We start from the raw sequence: 25,903 nt of genomic DNA, 5'->3' as shown, positions 1-25,903 counted from the left end.
TACTAATGGCTTTTCCAGAAGAAAGAATATAAAGAACATACTCTGACCTGCCAAAAAATGTGCGCCCTAATAGAAATTACTAGTAACCAATGGGCCACTTCCTGCAGGTGAAACAGCTTGGACACACATTGAGTCTAGAATGTGTTGAGAGGACCCCTTGGATATTGGGGGATGTAAAGCTCCAAAAACAGTGTGCAGATTGTTGACTGAGGTAACCTTGCACAGACATGTCCATAGTAAAAGACATGTCCATAGTAAAAGACATCTCCATAGTAAATCCCATCCCACTGACTCACAATTGGATTGAAGTCGGAAAAGTTAAGATTGTGTGGCCATCATACTTGTATACCATGGCAGATCCAGTTAGGCAGTTGGTCAATGTCTGATTTGAAGAGCACGACGTGGACCCAATCAATCAAACTCAGACCTATGGGATAAAACTGTCCAATGTCGACAAGCAAGGCATCCCTAATTTATCTTTCTTTTTTAATTTTCTGCTATTATAAACATATATTCTATTTTTATGGGAGGGGTAAACATATTCTTTTAATCCTGGTAGCCAAGGCATGGATATTCTCTTAGTGCTTATTACAGCTCAGTCCAAAAACCTAAAACGACCTTTACTGTAATAATTAAAACATTATAGCTAAACAAAACTTTGCTTAGTGATGGACTTATTATTCTTCTCAACCAACATCTGTCAAACTTTATTTGGACTAGTGCAAAGAAGTCAAGGGAAATAAATGGCACATTCAGTTTTCTGCAAACCCTCAAATCTACACAGGTATACTTTAAATAAGCCATATTTTATATCAAACATACACTGTTCTCTATTTTGGCAGAGCAGTAAAGCTCTTGGTCACATAAGGCAAAAGTGAGGTGTGTTTTTGTATTATTTTAGGCTTGTGGTAGGCCTACTCAAAAACTCTACTTTTTTTTTTTATGTCTAATTACATTTTTTTAAAAGGTATATGTACCGTTAGCATGAATCATTAAAACCGTACATATTTTTTGTCAGAAATCTTACACCTAAATCAAACAATTTGTATGTAACATACATAAAATGTACAATAGGGTGTGCACGACAGTCTGAAAACCACAGTAAATCCCTCGGCTGTGTGACTCCCTACCCCGGATCAAAGCCACTACACAAATTGTTTGGTAGAAGTATCACTTTTTGACAGTTTCAGTTGTTATTATGAAACAGACATTTATGTTAAATGTGAAATGGGATGAGATATTCATCTACCCACAGCCCTAAACAGACATTCGAAAGACCTGTTCATAAAAGAATAAACACAGAGCATAACTTTTTCTCATATCCAAGTTTTCCTTATAAAGACGGGGCTCTGTTTTATAAAGTAAATCACTTTACATTGAGAAGTGTATCAAGAATCTCTCATAAAAAAAATTAAAAAATCACAAAATCTGAAGTAAAACTACAGCATGAACAAGTCTTTCATAAACTGTGTGTAAAGTACATCTAATAAACACACACACACACACACACACACACACCACTGTAGGAATTCAATTTGGAAACCATCATCTACAGCACAGAGGAAGACAGGAAAGTCATATTGCTATAATGCTCAGATTATCAATCATCTTGACGTTTTATTGGCTTTATCACTCTACATACCATTAAAATGATGTCTGGCCCAGAATGTCAGAAGGCAAACATTAAACAGACCAGGATTAAAAAGCAGACCCCAAACAGCACACGGTGAAGTTTCCCTTTCCCTCTGAAATTAGTTAGGGTTGACTAAGTAACTGGCTCTAGACTTTAAAGAAATACACAGCGAAAAAGGCACAGAGTCAACACAGAGCTGACAAGCTGAAAGGTAATGTCATGTTATGGCAAGTCGAAAGCTCCAGAGGTTGATTTATCACGTACTGCATGTAAAAGAATGATAGCTAATGGAGGGTGGAAAAAAAAAAAAAAAAAACTTAATTTGCCTCTTCTCAGAACCTAGACTTCCATCAAAAGCTCTCAGTGAACGTACTGGAGTTAGGTTGGAATGCTAATAACTTAGCTCTATACGAGCAAACATATTAATATTACCACTTGTGCTATTAAAATAAATTCACTGATTCTGGGGGCTCTGAGAAAAGTAAACATCCATAATTCAATAATTCCTGACAGTTAAAAGGTTGTAAATGGAGGCTTAAAATGCTACTGCAGTTGCCAAGCTGGCAGGATAAAACTGAATATTTCTTCTTCACAGTCCATAATCTTAGGTATGCAAACTGAACATGGGAGTTTGCTACTAATAAATCTGAAAGAAAAAAAAGCCATCTGCACAGCCAACAGTTAAGATTTACAGTTTGAACCCTTTAATATAAAGCTGTTATTTTTTATTATGACATGTTGATGATACATAATGAACACCATGAGGTTCATTACTTTGCAAATCTAGACTCAGGAGGTAACAGACTAGAAGTGGGAGTTTTTGTGAACAAAAACAAAGCACCTCTGGGGCATAATCTAAGGGGAGTGTTACTACAGATCAAATGGTTTGTAAACATGAAGTAAAATGGATCAATGTAGAAGATCTGAAATATGGTTAATTTTTACACCACCTGCAAAGGAACTTTATTGAGAGAATCATAGAATACAGCAATATACCAACTATAAAGCCACTTAAAACAATGTGACTATGAAAGGGTTATTTTTTACAGGTCAGCACCGTTAATGGAGCATACAGTAAGAAAATTAGTGTGGTCTAGAGGTTAAAGAAAAGACCTTGTAATCAGGAGGTCCTCAGTTCAAATCCCGGCTCAGCCACTGACTCACTGTGTGACCCAGAGCGAGTCACTTAACCTCCTTGTGCTCAGTCTTTCGGGTGAGTTGTTGTAAGTGACTTTGCAGCTGATGCATAGTTCACACACCCTAGTCTCTGTAAGTCGCCTTGGACAAAGAGTAATAAAAAAATCTGAAGAACACAGCTGTGTACCAAACATATACTGAAAGTTTACTTTCTCTAAAAAAGCAGGTTTCCATAACATTTGTAATACAGGACTCATCTAGCACTGCAAATATGAAGTCACTACATCAAATGGTTTCTGAAGTATGAGGCTGTCACGGTGCAAAAACTTTCCACCTCCAAAAAATAAAAAAAAAATCAAACAGAATCCATGGGCCAAATGCAATTTTCTGCAGTAAAACTGTAACTCCAAATAAGGAAGAAATCTAATCCTTGATGATTTGCACATTTAAAAAGTTTTCAGATACTTTCTTTCTCTAATCACCCCCACCCCAGTTTAATTCTTCCAATCTTTATCAACTGCACTGTCCTTTCAAATATGAAAATATGTTTATATATGTATATATTATATATATATATATATATATATATATATATATATATATTATATATATATATATATATATATAAATTGTTGGCGAAGCCATATATATTTAATAGTTCTCCAAGGAAAAATACATAAAGGTATTACTGGGTTGAGATATGGACTACCAGTTTCTAAGGAAAATTAAGATATATAATGCATTGCGCAATAATGTGCGAATCCTCCTTGACCTTCCTACCCATGCAGTGAAAGCCTACCCTCTGAGGAGCCTCTGCACTGTATCAGCCTTTTATTTCCCTTTCCTCTCCCACTCCATAACTGCTTCTGATCTCTTCCGAATTAGGTGCCAATTATGGGGATGGTTTTGATGATGCAGCAGCCTCTTGTTCTTATCCACAAGTAACTGATTGCAGACCACAAGAACATTTTTCAAGTAACAATGGAAAACATTCACTATGCATTAACTTCAGTGCAAAGTTTGCACCATGTACTTGTAACTGGTATTGCAGATCTAGTTAATTGGACACATTTGAAGTAAGTCTAGCCTACAATTTTTTACTGTTTGACTGAAATTCAGTACCTATAGGGAATATACAGCTATGGCCAAAAGATTATCATCCTCCTATAGCATTAACTAATTTATGTTAACATATTGAATTACCTACCTCTTTGTAGTTTTCCACATAAACAGAAAACTGACAAAAATTTAAATATGTGACATTTCGAAATCTAACATGATATACTGTGCTACTATTATGGCTTCCAGTAGTTTTGCCTCATTTGTCCAGTCATATGGTGCACCCTCTTTTGTAATCCCAGTTACTTTCTTCCAACGGTAATTCTGTACTTTCCATGGCTTCTTGAAGTTAAAAAAGCCCTTTCATGTGGTTTTGTTGTTCATCCACAGCACATTTCAGAAAAACCTTTTGTTGACTCCACAGTTTCTTTCATTTCCAGTAAACTCAAAATACGTTGCTTTGTGCAGTGTCATAGTGACGTGTATGTAATAATCTTTCTTAACTGCAATAAGACATATTGCCTTGCCCTCAAAATTATTCATTGAACAAATAATCATGTTTAACTATTTTGGAATCTTCTGTATTCCACCTCCATCTTTTGCTTCCGTGATATCTCCAACTACTTTTTTGCAACTGATTTTAAATTTTACACAAAGTAAAATAAATAGTTTAAACAAGCCTTCACTTTGCTATCCTAATCAAAATGATGTGTGCTGTGTTCGTGAGGAAACGAATCCTGTGTGCTACTTGATTGGGTATTTTACTACCTCTGAGCTGTGATTGGCTTAATGGGAACGTCACTCATACAATGCAGACTGCACATGTTGAATGTGTGTGTTATATTAAAGTGGCAGGTTTTTACATCAGACAAGGAATACATGTTAAAATTAAAAGGTAAGCAGTGTAGTTTCACTTTATGTTGCCTCTGCCTGTCCCCTGCTGATGCTGTGTCTGTTGATTGCTTATTTTTGGCCAATGTAAGATTCCTCCAGCTTCACAGTAAACTACTGACCAAAAGATGTACCAAGGCTGTTGAGGTTTTTGATATCACGGTGGTCACAGGTAAGTCGCTGATATTATCGTGCACATTAAATTATTACTTACAATACATGTAGCGTGCAAGGCAGTGGCGTGCAGTCAGGGCATACAAGTCATGCACTGCATGACCAATCAGAAAACTAAGACTGTTATGAAAATATTATAATATAAAATGTGTCTTTCTGTCTTTATATAATCTTTTTTATTTTTATGTGTGTGTTCATTGCGTGCACCGCTCCATTCTTTGTGCTATGTTTGAGTCATGCTGCGTTAGATCTGCATGACTAGTCTGGCACTTAAAACAGTACCAGGCGCTCTGAGCGACGTTACAGCCACACGCGTGTAGCGGAGCTCAAGTCATGCTGTATTCAAGTAGCAAGTAGTCGTTAGCTCATACTGATTTAATTTTGTTTGCGCCTTTAGAGCACCCCATAATGCACTGCGCATCAACCAAGGCAGGCTTTCACTGGGTCCTAGTGCCACCTACGTGTAGTACTGTCTTGTGGTATACAAATAAATTACTGAGAAAAATAAATAATCAATGGCATATTTTCTCAAATTAATAAATCGATACCCAGGAAGTAAACTGTACCTGTATCGTGTCGAGTAACTTAAATGTACCCACTTTTTAGGTACCAGTGCAGACGTCTATCAAATGTTACACTCACATACTCTCGCTGCAGGACCTACTGGGAAACGCACTGCACGCTGCTGGTAAATTAGCCAAATATATTACATGTAAATTAATGTGTTCTCTGTTAGTAAATTGGGCAGAAAATTATAATTTATCGTGGACGTTAGGCTCACTACTTTATGTGCGATCCAAGTCTAAATTTAGTGCCCTTTCATAAATGATGCCCTATATGTCATAAATATAGAAAATAAAAACAACAAAACACTTCCTTAACTCTCATAAACCATTTATACAAGCTACTTTTAAGTTTTACTTATTTTTATTAAGTCACTAAATGTGAAAAATATGATGCCATTAAAATAAATAAAAATCAGCATGCTCAATCAGTCTATCAGCACGACCTCCCCTGTAACAAGGATAACCAAAGAATTCAAATGTCCAAATAATCTGTTTTTGAATTATTACCTCAGGCTATTTGAAAGTGTGCCTGTTGACTTTTAATTGTGTCCCTTGATCTTACGGTGAATTTAAATTACACCTGCCATGCCTCTGGCGAAGTCATAAACTTGCTTCCATGATTAAGGGTTAAACATGCATTCTTGGAATAATTAAAGGTTTGATCTGCATCAGTGATCACATTACATTTTTTAACAAGTCCTTGCACAACTGGTCAGTCTAAGTGTAAAAATGCTTGACTGAAATTGGTGATTAATGATTAATCACATATAAGGTCTTGACCAGTATAAACAAATGACAAACACACTTCTTAAACTAGGCACACGTCCACAGTGGAGAGCTTCAGGCACATAAGATGATGGACTGTACATAAAGTGAACAAAAGATGACACAGAAGATCACATTTATGAAGATTCTTTTAAAACGTCTCTTTGTTAGTAACTGTTGCAAGAACCACTCTGAAACACAATTACAACATGACATTCAAAATGAAACTGTATAACTCTAATAATGAACAATGTCGCCTTTTTGATCACAGTGGAAAAGCCTAAAGACATCCATAATATTCTTTCAATGAGCTCTGTTCATTAAACATTAAACCTCAAATATTTTAAACATTTAAATAATTAGGATATCATTCTCAAAGAAATTTCTCTTCAAATAAAGCACACGACATGCTTGTAATAAATTGAACCAACTGCATTTTCTGTAAATATTTTGGATAAATAGACAACTATAAACAGAATGTAATATATTACATTTTTTAAACAGGCAGTAAGGCCAACCTCATCATTTGAAGCAAAAATACAAACTTAGTAATTTAAGCATTAATGTCCGATGTGTAGAGACCGATGTGGAGGATATTAATGCTATTATAAAAACTAAAAAAAGTCTCTCTCTCTCTCTGTCGACTATAAAAAATAAAGCGTAAACTTTTTTTTAGCTGAGAGTATAAAACATTTTTTAAAAAATGTTCAGTCGTGATATACTCAGGGAATGTATTTTTGGTGTCCACTGCCCATTGTTAATCACACATTAAAAACTACAAATCCCACATCCCACCAATTTCACTGCTTTATCAGTGCAATGGCTACTCGTTTCCAGACAGTTTGAAAACTTGTCAAACCAAGAATTATTTTCATGTGATTGGAGAAGTTTAAAAAGAAAAACGCGATAAACAAAATTCAGATGTCAGCATCTTTACAAGAAATGAGCAATTATTACTAATATTATTATTATTATTATTATTTCAATGTTTCCAGTAATTAAAAAGGTTGCACAAGTCTGCAGATCTAAAGGAACTAAATGTATGTGTACTACATAGTATTTAAAATGTATCATACATTTAAAACATTAATGTATGTGATTATTTTTTAATCATTACCCGAAAAAAGATTCTGGTAGCCAGGTATTTTACAGGGTGGGTACCCGGTTCTGGATTTTCTACACGTGTGTGTGTGTGTGTGTGTGTGTGTGTGTGTGTGTGTGTGTGTGTGTGTGTGTGTGTGTGTGTGTGTGTGTGTGTGTGTGTATATATATATCGTTTTTATTACATTTATTTACACTGTAAAATGTCCTGAGTGACAAAACAATGCAACAATGTGCAGGTTTCAATGCAACACACATGCAAACTTCACTTATACTGTGTATAATATATTTTGTGCAGGCCAGTCCTGTGCTGTATTTTGTAACAAAGCTCTACTACAATTGGGCTCTCTGTTTTCGTTTTGTATTTTTGATGATGCAATGTCCCTTTAAACTTGTTTTGAGCTGACATCGTTTTTTAATGAAACTCTTGGAAAAGTGTTGATTGTAAAGCAAGATCGCTTTGGCTGTGGGGTTTTTTTTTTTTCCCTAACTTGAATGACACGCACTGTCTGATTCACTGATAATCATTAAGAGATTCACAAAACACAATTACTATATTCACTAGAGTAAAAGTCAACCTTGTGTAAGTGTCGAGCCCCTCATTGTGAGGAAGAGATTTGGGTATATTTTTAATTTTGTTTTTAATTTTTTCATTTGTTATTGAAACAGATGGTAAGTTTAGTGAAACAGAAAACAAAAATGTGCTCCTGAAATCGAAACTGTTGTTAGAGTGCACTTCAGGCGTTAGTTTTACTAAATATATGTATTTAGATATCCTGATGGCGTTTGAGATAATAAGAGAATAATAACAATTTTATAAGCACTTCTATCTAGAACTGCCAGGTGTATCATTTTGACGCATATTACAATACAGTATTTTTTTTTTGTATGCATTTCAGTGGAATGTGTGAGGTGCTGTGGTCTAGCTGCAATTCAATTAAACTGTGTCCATTTTACATTCCTGGACATAAACAAACCTGGGATTATTTTTTTAAAAATTATTTATAGACAATGTTACGGAATTGTTTTCACCAAATCTTGAGATGCTTGCATTTTGATTTGAGAGGGATTAGACGCATTTGCTCTGGCAACGAGGGAAACAAGGATTTGCCCACAACAATGTCAATGGAGGTGTGCTGTTTCCACAGAAGCACTCTGCTACAGGGTCACGCTGTCACAATCAGCCCTTCTCCTACAGCAAAATATATTTGTTCCCAGAAATTGGAACTAGTTTCTGTGCCAAATACAAGAATATCTCAAATATTTAAGTACAGAAGGATTGATTGACAGCGAAAAAAAACACACAACTTGCACTATTTGCTTAACACAAGAAAAACTATTTGCACTCCAATAAGGACATGAAATCAAGCTTGCAAAAAAAATTTTAAAAAAACACAGCAGTTGCACAGGCAAGCGTGCACAATTCAATGCAATAAACCACAACAAACAATTCATTCAGAATGAATAATATTAACTGGAGAGCGAACATTTAAAATTCACCCCTCATGAATTAACTGACCGTAAGGTTGCAATGCTTCATTTGTTTAAAGCAATCATCCAGCACAAGAAAAACAAAAATTTACAAGATGTGGGCTACAAGCTCAGTAGCAAAAAATATGTGCATTTAAAAAATAATATAGCTGTCCAGCAAGAAAAAAAACGATTAAACTGTGTTTATTTCATCCATTTGAGAGAAGTGTAGCAATGAGATCTTCTGAGTTTTAGGGTCCAAATTAAATCTTCATTCTTCATTAGTTTTTAATCCACAAGGGAAAGATAGGCCTGGCAATGCAGGTACACAGCGGCATTGTAGTGAATCACAGAAGCATGTTCAGGGAAACGGAACGAGTCTGTTCTCTCTGAACTAAGTTAACTTGATCTTAAACAAACTTACTTTCTTTTCAAGCACTAATACAAACTACTGATAAAGAAAAACAACAAACAAGCAGCAGTGAGCAAGCCTCAAAACTTGGCAGTCCCTTCCAAAAGACCTGCAGGTGCATTGCTACGTACTGCGGGTGCGTTCACGGAGATCATTCTGCGAAGATTCTGTGCAGAATCTGACCAGTTTAGCCAATGGGTGCGTTCACGGAGATCATTCTGCGCAGATTCTGTGCAGAATCTGACCAGTTTAGCCAATGGGAGATCATTCTTAGAAGATCACTGGCTAAACTGTTCAGAATCTGTGCAGAATGATCTCCATGAACGCACCCAATATGTGAACTTGCCTTGCGCGCTGAATGCTAGCCTGCACAGGACTCCCCTGGGTCCGAAACCCTGCTAGGTACAGACGGGGATTGTAGTAACCACACACCAGCCATGACTTTTCCAGACATTAAAGGTTTGCTAACAAGTTTTTTTTTTTTTTTTACTCGTGTACTGGTCGACCCCCCAACTTCAGGAATGTGTTTTGGGGTTAAATTTCTCGACTTATACTTGAGCAAATACGATAAGAGAAAACATGCACAACAAGTGAAATAATGTTTGCAACGAGTCACTATGATTTCTAAATGGAGATTAAAACAATTGAACTTTGCTCGCTTTTTGGTTTCAGTTTGATTTAAAAAAAAAAAAAAAGCTAGAAAGTAAATATATATATATATATATTAATATATTCATTATATATATATATATATATATATATATATATATATATATATATATATATATATATATATATATATATGTGTGTGTGTGTGTGTGTGTGTATATATATATATGTGTGTGTGTGTGTGTGTGTGTGTGTGTGTGTGTGTGTATATATATATATATATATATATATATATATATATATATATATATATATATATATAAAATGAAGCATTCCACTGAAAAAATACTTGGTCCTGAAAGGGTTAAACAAATACAGGTCTGAAAATTAAGTACAAGATTTTCTTTGTTGTTTGCTTATGAAGGAATTCCTTTGGAAAAACCATGGGGGATTAGGGATTCACACTTCAATGTATCCCTTATTAAACTTTTACAAGAAGGGTCAGTTGGCATTAATGATAAATCTCAAGCTCTCTAGTTACAGGGGATGTCATTAGAACTCCCAGCGACACTTAATAAAGAAGGTTCTGCTTTATTGACTGCAATAGAAATTGCTAGTTCAATAAAAACATGTTTATTTTACTTTCAAGAGGTTTTGATAAAAAAAAAATGTAGTATGCCTCTGTATTTAAAAATAATTTAATCCTCCTCTAGTTTGTTTTTTTTGCCAGTATTAATTATAAAATATATAAAGGCTGAGGTGCAGTGTCCATTAAAATGTCTTCCACAATTCCCAAATATTGTATGCTTTTGAGATGGTGTACCATATTCACTAAGCATTTATCACCATTCTAAGTTTGCACCATTTTCTAAAAAGTACAAATTTTACAGAACTGTTTAAAAATGTCTTGACAGAAACGAGGCTCATACTCGAGCTATATATATATATATATAATTATATATCATATCTTTCATATATGTGATAATATATATATATATATATATATATATATATATATATATATACACACACACACACACACACACACACACACACACACACACACACACACACACACGAACACTACTTTGCACTGAGCACTGAGCTAATCAATTCTCTTTTCACCTCTGTTGTCAAACTCACAATCATGTACTTCCATCAGTTCTCATGAGAAGTTTGTGGTCCTTTCATTGCTTCAAGGTATCCTTCCCTAGCCCGCCCACCCCAGCCCACCACTCAAGCATATTCCCTTGGTTTTACCACTTCAAAACATACTTCATGAAAAAATCACGAGATATGTGACATGCATCCCCCACCCTGATGGCATGCCAACACCAAAGGCCAGAATTGATTTTCTGTAAAACAGGACCGGATTAGCCTCCTATAGGGATTACCTACCCCAGCAAAGCCTGAGGGCTTGCTATAAAGCTAATAATTAATTTAAGTAGACTGAGACATAGAAAAATATAGGAACCAAAAATGTGGTTTACAGGTGTATTATTTACAAAAACATCTAACAAACTGTAAACTACTTTTTAGCTGTTTTATGAAATGATGTCAGTGCAATTTCCCTAATGCTAAATATGTTGTATCACTCCAGAACCCTTGCCAATAACACTGCAAGCCCCTTTCACAAATGCATGTTGTGATGCATATTTAACTTTGTATAATTCTGCAACATCTGCAAGGGTTTGTTTCCATGCACATCAAAACAAATGTGTTCATTAATGTATCAGAAAACTGATGAGCATTTAGTAGCTTAGAAAATGTGTCTTCCTTTATTGTTTCTATTTTTTGCATGTGCTACTTTATTGAAACAATATCCTCTAAAAGAAAATACTATTTGTGGATTACATTTTTTTTGCATGTGCTGATATCCCTGCAAACAAAAACAATACCTAGATGTAACAGCCACCAACATGCCCAATAACATTCAGTGTTTTGCCAAATACTAGCCCTCATCTTGTGCATAAAGGTTACATGGAACAATATAAAGTCTTCAATAACATACACCTGCAAAAACAGTTCTCAACCCAATTCCTTGTATACAAAAATCCATGCTACAGATTACGCACTGAAATTGGCAGCTTACTCTGGATTTAGCTGACTGGCAGCTGTAGCACAGCGTACATCAAAGAATGAAAGGCGCTCTATAAATCTGGCGCAGAGGTGCACTGGAAGGACAGCAAAGCAGCAATTTTACTTTGTTACTGCCAACAAGTCTTACAGTAATGTCACCTTGCAACTACAGAGCATGTCCAAATGTAGCCCACGTTTTAGACTTATATGACACACACATATATATATATATATATATATATACATATATATTATATTATATTATTATAATATATATATATATTTATTGTTGTTTTTTTTTCATTTGTAGACAATATAAAAAACACACAAAAACATAATTGGGTATTGTTTTTAGAATAAAACTGTCTTATATTTCCAACTATAAAGGACCATAACATTATATTTTTTCATTGCATAAAATAATAAAAAAAACTTGTTTTGGTTCTGGGTTTTTGTTATGATATTAGTGCATACTGTGACTCATTCTCAAGCAGCATGAGGCTTGGCAAGTAAACAGTTGTATTCAACTAATTTGGTACCTCAAATGCAAATTCTATTTAATTCATACCTCAGGGAGTTAACTCATGAATAAACTACCTTTCTTTGAGTCATAACGGGCAAAGAAAAGCTTCAAAATTGATTGAAAAAAATAACTATTCTTTGATCAGAGTACTGCAAAGGATTTTAAGCCTTTTTACAAAACAGTTCAAATTGATAAAAAAAAAAAAAAAACTTGTGGTTCTGTATGATTAAGTGAACTGTGAATCATCTCAGCAAATGAGATTGGCAAGTAACAGTATTCAACTATTTTGTACAAATGCAATAATCTATTAACATAATTCATGGGAGTAACTCATGAATAAACTACTTTCTTTGAGAAACTGTACAAATGAACAAGTAAATCAAACACATTATTTTTGATTTGTTTCCTCATAAAGAAAAGGCTGTTAAGTGCTTCATCAGACAAATATGTGCAGCACCTGCATAGGTCAACCACCAACACTAGCACGGGCTATGCCACAAAAACTCTAAACTCGATTTCTGTGCAATCACCCTCTGTCCTCGGTTAGAGTCTCTCACCACTATGCTCATAAGGAATTTTGCAATGGTGAAAGGAAAAAGGATTTGTCATCAAAGGCTTTCATTTTATTGATATACAAACACCTGTCAGCGCACAAATCACCAGCTTCAACAGGGCAGGTTCTTCTTAGTCTGTGAAATAAATGCACATGAGGATTTTCAGCTGCTTTCTTCTAGTGCAATACAACAATACAGATATTTAGATTAAAACGAAATCTCGAGTGTTGACATAAAAAAAACTTAATAGATGTGCATGTATTATTTCTATTTCACCTCACTAATATTCATACAGAAATATCAACGTTTGATAAGACAGCCATGCAGTATAATGTAATATACTTTTAAATCGCATCACAGTGACTGATATAAATGGAATAAACCACTTCCAACTCTTCAAAAATAACTGGTTTCTTTAAACTGACCACCAAATATATGATGTTTTTTAATATGCAAACAGTATTTTTGTATACCCTTCCCTTTCAGCCTGTTCTCTCCTTCTCTTTCCATTGTTTTCAAAAATACAATCATTTGAAAAAAGCGCTCTTCCCACGGTCTTACACTTCAGTGTTCAACGAAAAAGCATTACATCAACATTGAAATGAAATTCATGAAATTCAACATTACATTTAGCTTGCTTTTTTGAAGCAGCCAGCAGCGAATCAGCAATATATTTTGTCTTCAGTTCAGGCTTTGTTTTTTTTGGTATTACCTTTAAAATATACAGCAGATGTGTAGATCTCTGGAAAAAAAGAAGAATTGTTTTTTATTATTAAGTTAAAAACACCACAAAGTTGAAGGTGGAACAGATCAAAAAAAGCAAGTGGCATATTTGATGAAGCCATGATCTCAATTAGCTGCAGAGTTTATTTCCGATAAACATCTCATTAAGTTATTATGTTGAATGTAAGGGCTCTAACCAAATCGTGATTGTTGGTTAATGTCGCTGTTTTGAATTGTTTAAAAAGAACAAACAAGTTGGAAACTCAAAAGCTGCAACAGAGAAAAGAAAAAAAGCGCATTTATCGATAGACAGATAACTCGTCACACCGTTTTCCTGGTGAGTTTACTGTATTTCATGTTTTTTTTGTTTAATTGAAGAAAACAAAGACTTATGAACACCAATACAATAGACTGCTTGGCTAGCAAAAAACTGAACCGGTACTAACTGGTATTTCATTTAGTTCAAACCAGAACGGTACAAAATCAGCCGTTCGGAACCAGAGCCAAAAATTCCAGTTCGGAGGCGAACCGGAATGGAAAAGAATCCCGGCAATTAACCAAAATATAAAAAATGAATGAGTTAACATTAAGTATCCTGACAAATGCAGACAAACATATTGATGCTTAACATCTACTAGTTTGGTTCCACCATGTCTGCGAAATAAATTATTAACATTGAGCAGCACTGAATCAATTTCAAAGTCTCTGATCAAGGCATACATGATAAAAAGCAGATTCAGTCTTTACTTTTGTGGTAGCAACAGACTTGTGAAATAGGCCTAACAGGTCTTTATGCAGTCCTGACTTTTAACATGTAGGGAGAAAATTAATTATGGTAAATCTACGGGTAAGGCATACTGCCAAGACTGACAGTGAAAGACAAATCCCTGGGTTGATATTCCAAGTACAAAATGAACATTGAGGAACTTTCTTAAAATTAGAATGATGAAAGAAAAACATATATTTAAAAACTCTCTCCAATATTTTATAAACTGCTTTTCATGATACTGTAAAACTATAATTTGATGACTGCAGAACTTTCTCTGTCCTGGAAGTTACATCTACATCTATATAGTGTAAAATACAATATTCCCTTTGCTATTAATTCTGCCCATTGAATATGCAAAGTATTACATTGCTATGCAGTTTCCAATTAGATATGAATTTGATTAAAAAAATAAAAATAATAAAAAAAAACAACTAGGTTCAGCTTTGAAATTCAGATTGCAATTTATTACAACAGTAATTTTAGATCGTCAATATAATCCACAGTTCACTGTTTAGAATTGTACCTTTTGTACCTGTTTTTTTTTGCACATCTACATGCTGATTAATTCATACAGCACTAGAACAAAAAAACAAGACTCCTAGAATGCAAAATATTTTATTTAAAGCAAAAGTGTAGCTTTTATTATTATTATTATTATTATTATTATTATTATTATTATTATTATTAATACCCATTTATTCAGTGACTCAAGAATACAAACTAAATGTAACCCTATAATACAAAATGTTTAAAGATTCAACACAAAGTATTTGTTTAATAGAGATGAAAGTCTGGTGCAGGATAAATGCTTTAAAGGTGGTCTTGTTACATACCAATGTGTGTTACAAATATGCAGCCAGAAAGGTCATGTAAAAGTCAGCAATGTGGTAGTAGACCTATGGTGTTCCTTTTTGAACTTGCAGCCTGACCCGCTTCAAAAGACTACAATGAAATCCCCTTTAAAATTAAACATGTTTTAAATTACAAGATTGTCTTCAATTTAAAATAATCCTTTTCATATTAAACATTTGTCCTTGGCTATTTGAGTCTTTTCTTATGATTTAAACAAGCCAAAATGCCACATATCATTATTGTTAGTATTTCTTTCTGCTCAGCCGCTTGACTGTTATGACTGTTTTTATGTGACATCATAATCTGTCAACAGTTGTTTTATTTTAGATTAAGCATCTAGCTATAATATATATTTGTATTCTTTGTAGTTGCTATAAATAGACACCACGTTACTATGAACCAAGAAAAACATTAAAATTCAAATCCATGCAACTGTGTCAATTTAAAGATCAGATATGATTATTCAAAACTTCATTTTAAACAGGTTTTGCTGCAATTTATCTACCATTTATGTAAATTCTCATGTTTTTATGCTGTATTTCTGTTTAGCTTTAAAAAAAAAAAGTCACTTTTTTGACTTAACTAAAAGTCTGGGTGGAACGACTTGGATTCAAAGTTTTTCAGTTAGGGGATCAATTTACATTTGCGCATGTCAATTATTCTAGTATGCTTGAACGAGCGCTACTGTACACAGTAATGTCCGTCACTAAAGTAATTACTCTTGATAAAGTACCATTATTTTAAAATGGCTGCACGGCGAATGTCACACAAATTTTATGTTACAATTTTAAGAGTCATTTTTTGTTGATGAAAAGAGTAGCTGTGCAGCAGAACATGGATTTGGGGCATCTAAGATGTGTGTCACAGGATGGAGATGCAAATCAAACTGGCTAGTTTTGCTTGTGAACATGGCAGGAAGTCACACTGGCCAAAACAAACAAAGGAAGACAATAAAACTAACTGAAATAAAGTTAAAAGGTAATTTAGATGTTTCCAGCTACCATAAACTGCAAGGACTACCATTTAATACTGTTAGTACTTGTGACAGAGACAGAATGATTCTTGGTGATAAATCTCCCTCCCGACCTGTGAGGGCGCTGTGTAAAGTGCCCTGGACTGGATGGCCAGACAACTCATTCCCAGGGTTAGGTGGAAGTCAGCAATCTAGAAAGGGGGTCGGAACTATGGTATACAAACTCATCGCCCCAGAAGGGAAGCGATGTGGCAGCCGCGCATTGGAGGAGCAGTTGCAATCGTTAATCAAGGGGGCGTGATTGACGCTACATAAGGGGACATAGCGAGGTGATCTGTTCCTTTGTATGGTTAACGCTGAACTGGAAGGATAACGTAACAGTTATCATGAATGTTTTGTTTGTTTGTTTTATCTAAAATCTACTTTGTTCTTATTAGACAGCTAACACGATCTGGAGCTGTCGCTACAGGCCATCACAAAACCCGGACAACACTGCATTTGTTCACGATAAATTGTATTTTCACCATAAGCACTACAGTATTCACTTTGAACTTGTGACTGTGTTTGTGTTAACTGTGTGTGTTTAAATACCGTGTTTGTTGTTTCGGGACTGAACTCGTGGATTTAACTGAGCAATACACATTCTTTGTCATCAGACTTTGGATTATAAATAAACCATCATTCCACCAGTACTTTGTTGTTTGTCATTGTCTTCAGCACTGCATCACCTCTACACCTGCACATTGCAAAACACTTTGCCACAGTACTGTACACATTTTCTTTTGTTATTTGCATTTGTAATATAATTGGTGACTTACTCTGATGTTTTAATGTACGGTAATAGTCTCCATGCTGGCACCTAGAATGGAAAAGTAATTTAACCATTAATTTTTGTGTTGTTTTCATTGAGGAAAATGTGACTTGCATTAAGGGTCTTTTGGTATATTTGGGTGTGCATCTGGAATTCAGGGGAGACAATTTGAGTAAATACAGTATTTACAGTAACTATTCTTTGAGATTGTATGGCACAGAACATTTTAAATAAATGAATCACAAAGTATGCCTTTCAACTACTTTATACACATATTGACTGTAGAGGACAGTGAGGGTGATAATGAAAATACTTCTTGTCAAACAGACATTGTAAAATATCGCTCAAATGAGACAAAAGCTAAACAGCACACAATACAATGTCCAACTACAACTGCTAGTCTTCTGTGCCTTTAGTTTACCAGCTGTGTTATCTTTAAAATATAACTGGAGTCCCTAATATAGATTTGATATTTCATGGCTTATGAAACATTGTCCATGAGTAATATTTATTTGAGGCTACATTCAATGCACCACAAATCATATTCATTTGATCAATACTTTTACAGATTGTTCCAAACTTCAAAACATGGAGCAAATGGAATCATCTCCTTCAATCTTGGCAAAGGAACTGCATCCCCATTTTCCAATGTGTCTGTCTTCACTTTCCCAATCCAACTCTCCAGGAGAAAACTGTGGGAGACTAAGCATCGTGAAGAAACAAACTGCAGAGCCAATATGAAAAGCAATTCCTTTATTCCCTTTCCAAATACTAATCTTTTTTTTTTCTTTGGGTAACTTCCAGGGGGGGGGGGGGGGGGGGGGGGGGGGGGGGGGGGGGGGGGGGGGGGTAAAAGTATGGCTGCAGTTTTCTGAAAAGCTGTAATATGTTCCATGCCTCCATGATGCTTGCATCGTTAATCAGAAAGATGGCTTTGTGTGATAAGGGACATAAACTGGAAGTGAGCCATTCTCTAACACAGACTAAGCTGTGCTCCCCTGATGTTGCTGGCATGCTTAATAAAAAATATACCTTCATGTCAAACCTTCACTAAGCATAAACACATTCGGGACATCAGAAAACAACCCTTGCTTTATTACAAAGCACTGTTATGTTGTCAATAAATAAAACATAACATTTTCTACAAGGTCTTACAACAGTACAACAGTAATCCCAGCCCTAAAGTATTTACTAAGTCTTTATTTATGCATGAGAATCACACTTCAGTGTTAAAACATAAAGTTACTAAAATATTAAAAGCATGCATAGCAGCTATCACAACCACTAAAATGTACATATACTTTTCCCCTCAACGTCAAAATAAATAAATAAGGTTGTCTACACTTGGCCCATCAAGTTTACCTACAAAACGTGTCACTCTGCGGCTAGTCAACAAAAAATCCTAAAAGAAACATATTGTAGATTTTAAGCAGCATTTTATTTAGCCAGTCTGTATACTGAAACTAACTGGATTTATGTAAATTGAAAAAATATATCCTGGGAAGAATTTGAGCTAGGTAAAGCTGACATTACAACACATATGGGACCATGCTGCCACATGCCAAAAGTGAAGGAGGAAACTTAAAATTGGTGGTCAGCATAAAATATTAATATAGCAGGGTATCGGATTTTTGAAAAATTATGTCAGCCTCATTCATTAGGTCCACAAATGCACTGAATTAGGCTACATTTAGTGGGTGATAATTGAAATCAGAGCTGCAGTCATTACCACCGATATGTTTCTTAATACTACCCAATATATTTTCGTCTGTTTCAGAAGCTGTGTGACAGCTGGCAATGAAAAACTTAAAAGTACAGAAACTATTACTCTCGTGTACGTGACTGGCTTCCTTTTTTACCTCTTCTTAAAGTCAATGAAATGTCAGCTTTATTCTTCCACCAAACTGTTGGCTGTTTGTCAATGTTCCTCTCTAATGCACTGCCACAAAAGCTAAAGGGTTGTAAATCACTATGTCAGTAACATGCCATTAGTCTTGGGATATACAATAAAATGTGTAATGCTGTTATAAAAGAAATGGCACTACTGTCGGTTTTCTGATGTCATATATATTTAATTTGAACAAGCCTTAAAGTGGAAAAGAATCCCTAGGAAAGCTATCTTCTATTAAAACTATCTACAAACAGCACAAGAGGAGTTGAATCAATGCCAGAAGTTGAATCAATGCCTGCTGTGAAGCAAACGTTTCCACGAAGTTCAAATATATAATCAATTCATAACTATGCGTTAAAGTGCATACAATCAACCTAAATCAGGAAAATTATTTTAAAATTATGTTAAGCAGGAGGATTTCCAGGTTTGCAGTACGAGAACAAGTACTTGTCTTCACCTACTGACAGATAACTAAATCCCATTTCCAAATGTTATATTAGTTACTGAATACTGCTGCTAAAATGCAGAGTGAAAAGTACATTGAAAAATTAGGGGGGAAAAAACAAAACAAAAAAAACCTCACAAAGATATCCTTCATTAAAGTCCAAACACTTGAAAACAGAATACAAATACAACCAAAAACAAACTATTTTGGGGGTGGGCTGATCCTTATGTTTTCCGAGGAATTACCTTGAAGTAGTACTTGTTGGCAAGTATTAAATAAATCAAAAACACATACTTGCACTTGCTGTTCGCATTACCCCAGTTCTAAAAACACTACATTGGCTCCCTGTTAAGTTAAAAGGTATTTCATTGTCTAGGGCCTTCATATTTGCAGGAACTGTTGATATGTTATGCCCCTAGTTGTACCCTGAGATCAGCAAATGCTGGACTTCTGTTTGCTCCTAGAAGTCAGCTGAAATAAGGAGGGGCAACAGCCTTTAGTAGTTCTGCTCCCTGCCTCTACTCCAAATTATATCAGGAATGCTGGCACAGTTGACATTTTTAAATCAACTTTAAAAACATATCTGTTTGAGTTTGCTTATTTTTTAGCTGGATTACCAGGCCATCGGCTTCCTTTTTATTTAATTGTTTTTATTGTAAAGCGCCCTGGGATGTTTGCATGAAGAGAGCTATATAAAAGTTAATTGTATTGTATTGTATTTATTAATGCGTTGATTTCAAAACAAGAAACACTGCCCTTCCCTCACCTTTAGAACCGAGTACCAATCAATGGAAAATAACTTTTGCATGGAGTATTTTAAAAGCCAAGCAAATTTTCCTCTCATCTGGGGCACTGACATTTTTACTGCCGTACTACCGTTGTGACACCATACACTGACAATAAAAATGCACTGAAATGTAACCAAATTTTTTACGTAAATGTGACTTTTTCTTAAACCTAACCTCGAGCAACTGTGGTGGAAACTGGGATGTGAATTTCCTTGTCAAGATTAAATCAAAGAAAACACCCTGGCCAGGACTACAATCCTAGAATTAACTGCAAAGATAATGCATTTCTAAGGAAACTAAGGAAAGTGAAAAAAAAAAAAAAATCATTATTATCAAAAGGATAAAAAAAGTTAGGCCAAATTTTCTCTTATAAAATATAAATGTGTTTGTTAGTTTGATCACATCATTAAATAACACTGCCAGATTGTTATTGATTGATACTCTAATTCTGTAAGCATGGGAAACAGAGAGACTGCATTGTTTTGTGTTGAGTAAATACAATTTTTTATTCCATTTAATTAATACCCAACAACTTCAAATTTCTTAAAATGTAATTACTTGGAAAATACGAGTTTCGGCACACCTCTCTACAATCTTTACAGCATGACAATGTAAATTTAAAATTTTCAGCACTTATTCACAGTACATGGTAAATAAAATTACAACAGAAAATATATCTGTACGAGGCCTCATTAGCTATTGTGAAAGTGATTATAGAGACCTAAAATGCTTCTTACAACTTTTATGAAACTAACTTTTTATTTCACGAAAATGAATATGAAAAAGGACACAAAGACCATAGAACAGAAATGAAACACAGAACCCCCGCCCAACCACCCTTCACTCTGTCAAAAATACATAAATGAGATTGCAGTAGCCTTTCTCAATCATCTTATAAAAAGTACATATTTTTTGTACAATTTTACTTCCTTCCTTCCAATTTTACAAGTTTCTACCGCCATCAATGCTTAAAAGATTCCACTGCAATATTGCCTTACATTTTTTTTTTTTTTTTTGTTATTGCCAAGAGGTTAGCTTGAAGAAATAGGGCATCTAGCATTAAATTCCTGTGAATTTTCTTAAATTATCAACACGCCACACGTTTACGAATGTAAATTGTTTTTTTAAGCTTTGTGTCTTGTCAGCCTAAACAGACTATACCTTCTATTATTTTCATATGCAGTTCATCAGTCTGGTATGAAGTGGTAACAGAAACAGCAAATTGAAGAGGAGAAATTTCAATATTCCAAAAGAGATGCAAATCAACACTAAAGATGCAGTGTTGCATATTTTTATTGAGGCAATTCAGGACTTGTCTAAGAGGAAAACTCCTAATAAATAAGCTTATATCTCTCTGATGGTATTTTCTCCTCTGTTTTATAAACCCAATTAAGCTTGAAGAACATCACATTTTCCTAAACGCATGATAAACAGATCTTTGTATTCAAGAATATTAGTTTTAAATGGGTCTGATAGATCTAAACTGAAATATTCTGATTTCCATCCAAGTGCCAATTCCCAGGCCCATTTTTCGTGTAATTTAAGGACTTCCTTCAGATAGTTTTTCATATTCTTTTAACTGACACTTTATCTTCATACCAGCATCTCGGCAGATTGAACATGCACTAAGACAATGACAGCTGTCTTTTTGGCTGTCACTTCTCATTTTGGCAAAGACTGATGTCTTATACTGGCTTATGCCAATAATATCCCCATCAAAAACAACAGAGACTACCTGGCTCTGATGTAAAGGCAGCAAATCACATTTGTGACACTCATTTGTCAATTAACAGGATCCTGTTGACACTTGGGACTTAAAAGATACAGTCTAGAATGTGATGAATTAAAAAAGACAGAGGAGTAAGCTATGCGCGGAAAAGTAATACTATAATGTGCTTTAGATATGAATATCAACTGACACCCCCGACAGGCCATACAAGGTTTTATTTCATTTTGCACTGTATCTGGGCTTCATACTTTCTCTTCTTTGTTCTCTTTTCATCAAGCACCTAACATCTCATTCTGACAGCCAGAGACATTTAAATGCACTTTCTTTGAAAATGCAAGTTAGCGTACTTGATTTGTCATTAAAATGCAAAACGGTTGCCATCACAGGTGCATGCAGGTATGCTTAAAAAGGTTTATCTGCTATGCAAAGGCATAAAACTTTCCGGTATTGAAAAGACAGCATGACTGCAGGTGAGCATAAATGATAATTTCTGAAAAGTCAGAAGAGCTGAAAAATGCTGCAATTGTAATGTACAGCTTACCTTGAAATATTGTATAACTAAGTAACATTAAGCTATATCCAGGGGTTCACATAACTTTTATCAATAGGTTCTCACGGAAGTACCAGCAGAAATGGTTTGTCATCATTCAAGTCGCTGCCTAGCTCCACCTCCTCCAACAGTTCAAGCAATTGGCACATCAAGATCGGGGGTACAAATGTGGAGCACGATTATTGATATTTACAAAACAAACTATGTTTGATATATAATATATATATATATATTTTTTTTTTGTGTAGGTTCGAGCTAGGTTCGACATCCAAGCTTCAATCCACGGGGTCATTAGTTTTTTGTTTTCAAGTAGGTGGCCCAGTAAGTCAAAAAAACAAAGTTCTTTTTATATCATTGTTACGGAGTGTCCCGCCCCTTTGTTTATTATTGTTTTGATTTATGTATTAATGCGACAACGAATGGCGTCTGATATTATTATTTGTATTATTATTATGTATTGTTTGGCCGGACGAGCGAGACACCACCCGCCATGTTATTGTTTTTATTTTTAAAAACCTTGTGAGGATGCGTGACTGATCAGCTACTGATTATTTAACTAGCTGACAGTCACGCATGCTTATTTAATCTCGTGCAGACTATGGCCGAGGGGTAACAAGGTAATTTAATTAATAGCTAGTTAACCCCTCGGCCAGAATATAAAAGCCTGCAGCTGTCTGCAATCAAGGTGGAGTGTAAGAGGAGAGTGTAAGTCTGGGGTGGGGGAAAAAGGAAAGAAACAATGGCTAAGTATGCTATTTGTTTACTATTTGTTTGTTTGGCCTTTGTGCCCTTTTGTTTTGTATAACTCTTTACTTTGTTTTACTGTTTAATAAATAAAACGCTGGATGCCTTAGCGTCTCAGTTTGCCCCGCCATTCCTCACTGTTTGGAGTCTGTGTTTCTGGTCTGACGTCACCACTGCAAGCCACCCTTTCACAATCATGTTTACAAGTCCACAGTCCTTAAACTTTGGTTAATGACAATGTCAGAGACAACAGCGTGAGTTTTGAGCCCGGATTGCTGGTTATTACAATGAACAAATCAACACGCATTCTCTGTTTATTTCAGTAGCCTACCACCAAATTCCAGCCCCGGAGATTCAAAAGCAAAAAAACAACTTAACTAGTGTTGTAGAACACATTAGCTTGACGGCACAACTGTATTTATAGAAGGATATACTGAGAGAAACTAAATATTATTTTAAGTAAAATAATTTATTAAATGTCTTTTTTTTCTTTTTTTTTTTTTTAAACTGACATTGAAATATAATGGTTCTCAAACATCGACACCTCTCATTCGCGCTCAATTTGGGAAGCAAAGCAAACTTTCACACTGCCACTCCCCTTAATTATATCCCTCTTCTCTGAATGGACAGCTAAATTGAGATCCCTGCTATCATTCGTTGCTTCAAGTGTCCAGTAAAAGAAATTCATTGATGTTACGAACTGGAGTTTCCACCTATCGCTCCCCATTTATTTTTTACAAAACCTTGACGCAGCCAATGATACCGCTAGCAATATGGGGACTGGTATTTAATTATGGTTTTCAGACTCAATGGAAAATCGGGAGGTTAGGCAGGTAATGGTCACAGCCAGATAATATGCACCCTTGCTGCCTTTATGAAAAATGCTTTCCTGTTAAAAATGGATCGACGGTACACCTTTTTCGTTTGAAAAACAACATTGAAGTCCACATTTTCTTTTATTGGTGCACATGTGTACCAGTTATGTGAACCCCTGGCTATATCATTTCTCATCTGCCTCTGGAACACATTACTTTTGTATTATTATTATTATTATTATTATTATTATTATTATTATTATTATTATTATTAGGCTGTACAAAACAAATACTGATTTTCTGGTTTCAAATAGCATAACAAATTGAGACGAATTAAAAGACAAACTTATGTTGGTATCAATTTGGTGAAACTGAATAATGGAAAGGGACAAACATGGTACTGTATGCATAGTCGAATAGCACACATGGTTATCCCTGCCCAATATGAACATACTGAATAATCTCTGTAAAGGATCAATTAAGAAACTGAACAATGATTAAAACAAAACCGAGCTACAACCACACTCTGCTGATGTCCCAGAATGAGGATAAGGCAACTGCATAATGATAAAACACTGTAACAGGGAGGCAAGTGATGCCCAACATATGATGCAGCATGACTACATCACGTTATGCTAGCAAGTTGATGACAACATAATCTTCCTCCATTATTCAAATATTAAAAGCTTTTTAAAAGTCAAAGTGTTAAGTAATTGATGAGGAACACCGAAGAAAAAGTTGGCATGCCTGGCCACACCAAACCCTTCAGTCAAGGGTCACCTTATGTTTTAACATTGTACTTACATTGTTCAATGACATACTGTTGTAGAACTCTGGAACTTATAAGATGCTGACAGGGCTTTTTAAGGTGCAGTGAAAAGAATCAGACTTAAGAAAAAAAATATTATTTTTAGGGTGTAATGTTACAGTAATTTTTTAAGGAAATTATAAGATGCATTCTTTTCCCTAGTTAAGCTGTCATTCAGTTGAAAAGCATCTCTCGGCAGTGAATATAGTACTATCTGCACTTAAAAAAGATGACTTTCCATCACCTGAATTAGCATGCTATGTACACCACCATTAGAATTATTTTGTCTGTCAGACTAGCATTGCAATTACTCCAATATCACAGTGTTTTTTTTCACTGAACTGGAAACGAATGTTGACTAAAGATGCTTTCAAGAAATAATGTTCTAACTAGCTGTAATGCTATTTTTTTCCATAGGTAAGGAGAAGTTTATCATGTACAAAAAAAAATAAAAAATGTGTTGCGTATACTTTCTGTTTCTAATAAATCATATCACACTCCCCCCCCCCCCCCCCCCCCCCCCCCCCCCCCCCCAGACTAATGTATTTTTCATGAACAATAAATTAGAATGGATATAGTGACATGTAATGCCAAAGGGACAAGATGAATCATGTTATTGATTTACTTCCTCTTACTATATTGTGTAAATCTCATGGTATACCAATATTGGCAAAATAAAAACAAATCTAGCGTAATCACTTTACCAACACAAATAAAATATGCTTTCCATTAAATGTTTTAGAAAAAGAAATAAGAACCAGATTATGTGGCAAGCAATAATGAATAATGAAAGCAGTATGAAACTGTATACCCAGTGCCCAGTAAAAGGTTTCTACCTACCTAACTCCAAGAAGAAGCAAAACATATATGCAACATTCATGGTGCAAATAAATGAGAACCAAACCCATCGTAGTTAAGAAACTACTAGAATGTTCAGTAATTGCATGAACCTCTTAAATGACAGTTTTAATTGATCTAGCACAGGTGTGATATTAGGTATAAAAAACAGATGGGGTATATATTCACAGTAAT

At 34.9% G+C, this 25,903-nt stretch overlaps 1 protein-coding gene and 1 long non-coding RNA gene across 2 annotated transcripts in view; both read right to left on the bottom strand.

Annotated features, from left to right (window-relative positions):
• Positions 1–25,903, bottom strand: part of LOC121321823 (leucine-rich melanocyte differentiation-associated protein-like) — a 326,479-nt gene that overhangs the window by 287,000 nt on the left and 13,576 nt on the right. The window lies entirely within an intron of this gene.
• On the bottom strand, positions 12,909–17,151 carry LOC121321824. The gene is made up of 3 exons (XR_005950977.1): positions 17,109–17,151; positions 13,686–13,715; positions 12,909–13,108 (listed from the first exon to the last, which is right to left on the bottom strand). It is a non-coding gene; the product is annotated as an uncharacterized LOC121321824 (long non-coding RNA).

Source organism: Polyodon spathula, chromosome 10, assembly GCF_017654505.1.
Source record: "Polyodon spathula isolate WHYD16114869_AA chromosome 10, ASM1765450v1, whole genome shotgun sequence".
NCBI lineage: Eukaryota > Metazoa > Chordata > Actinopteri > Acipenseriformes > Polyodontidae > Polyodon > Polyodon spathula.
This window is presented reverse-complemented; position numbering and strand designations above follow the sequence as displayed.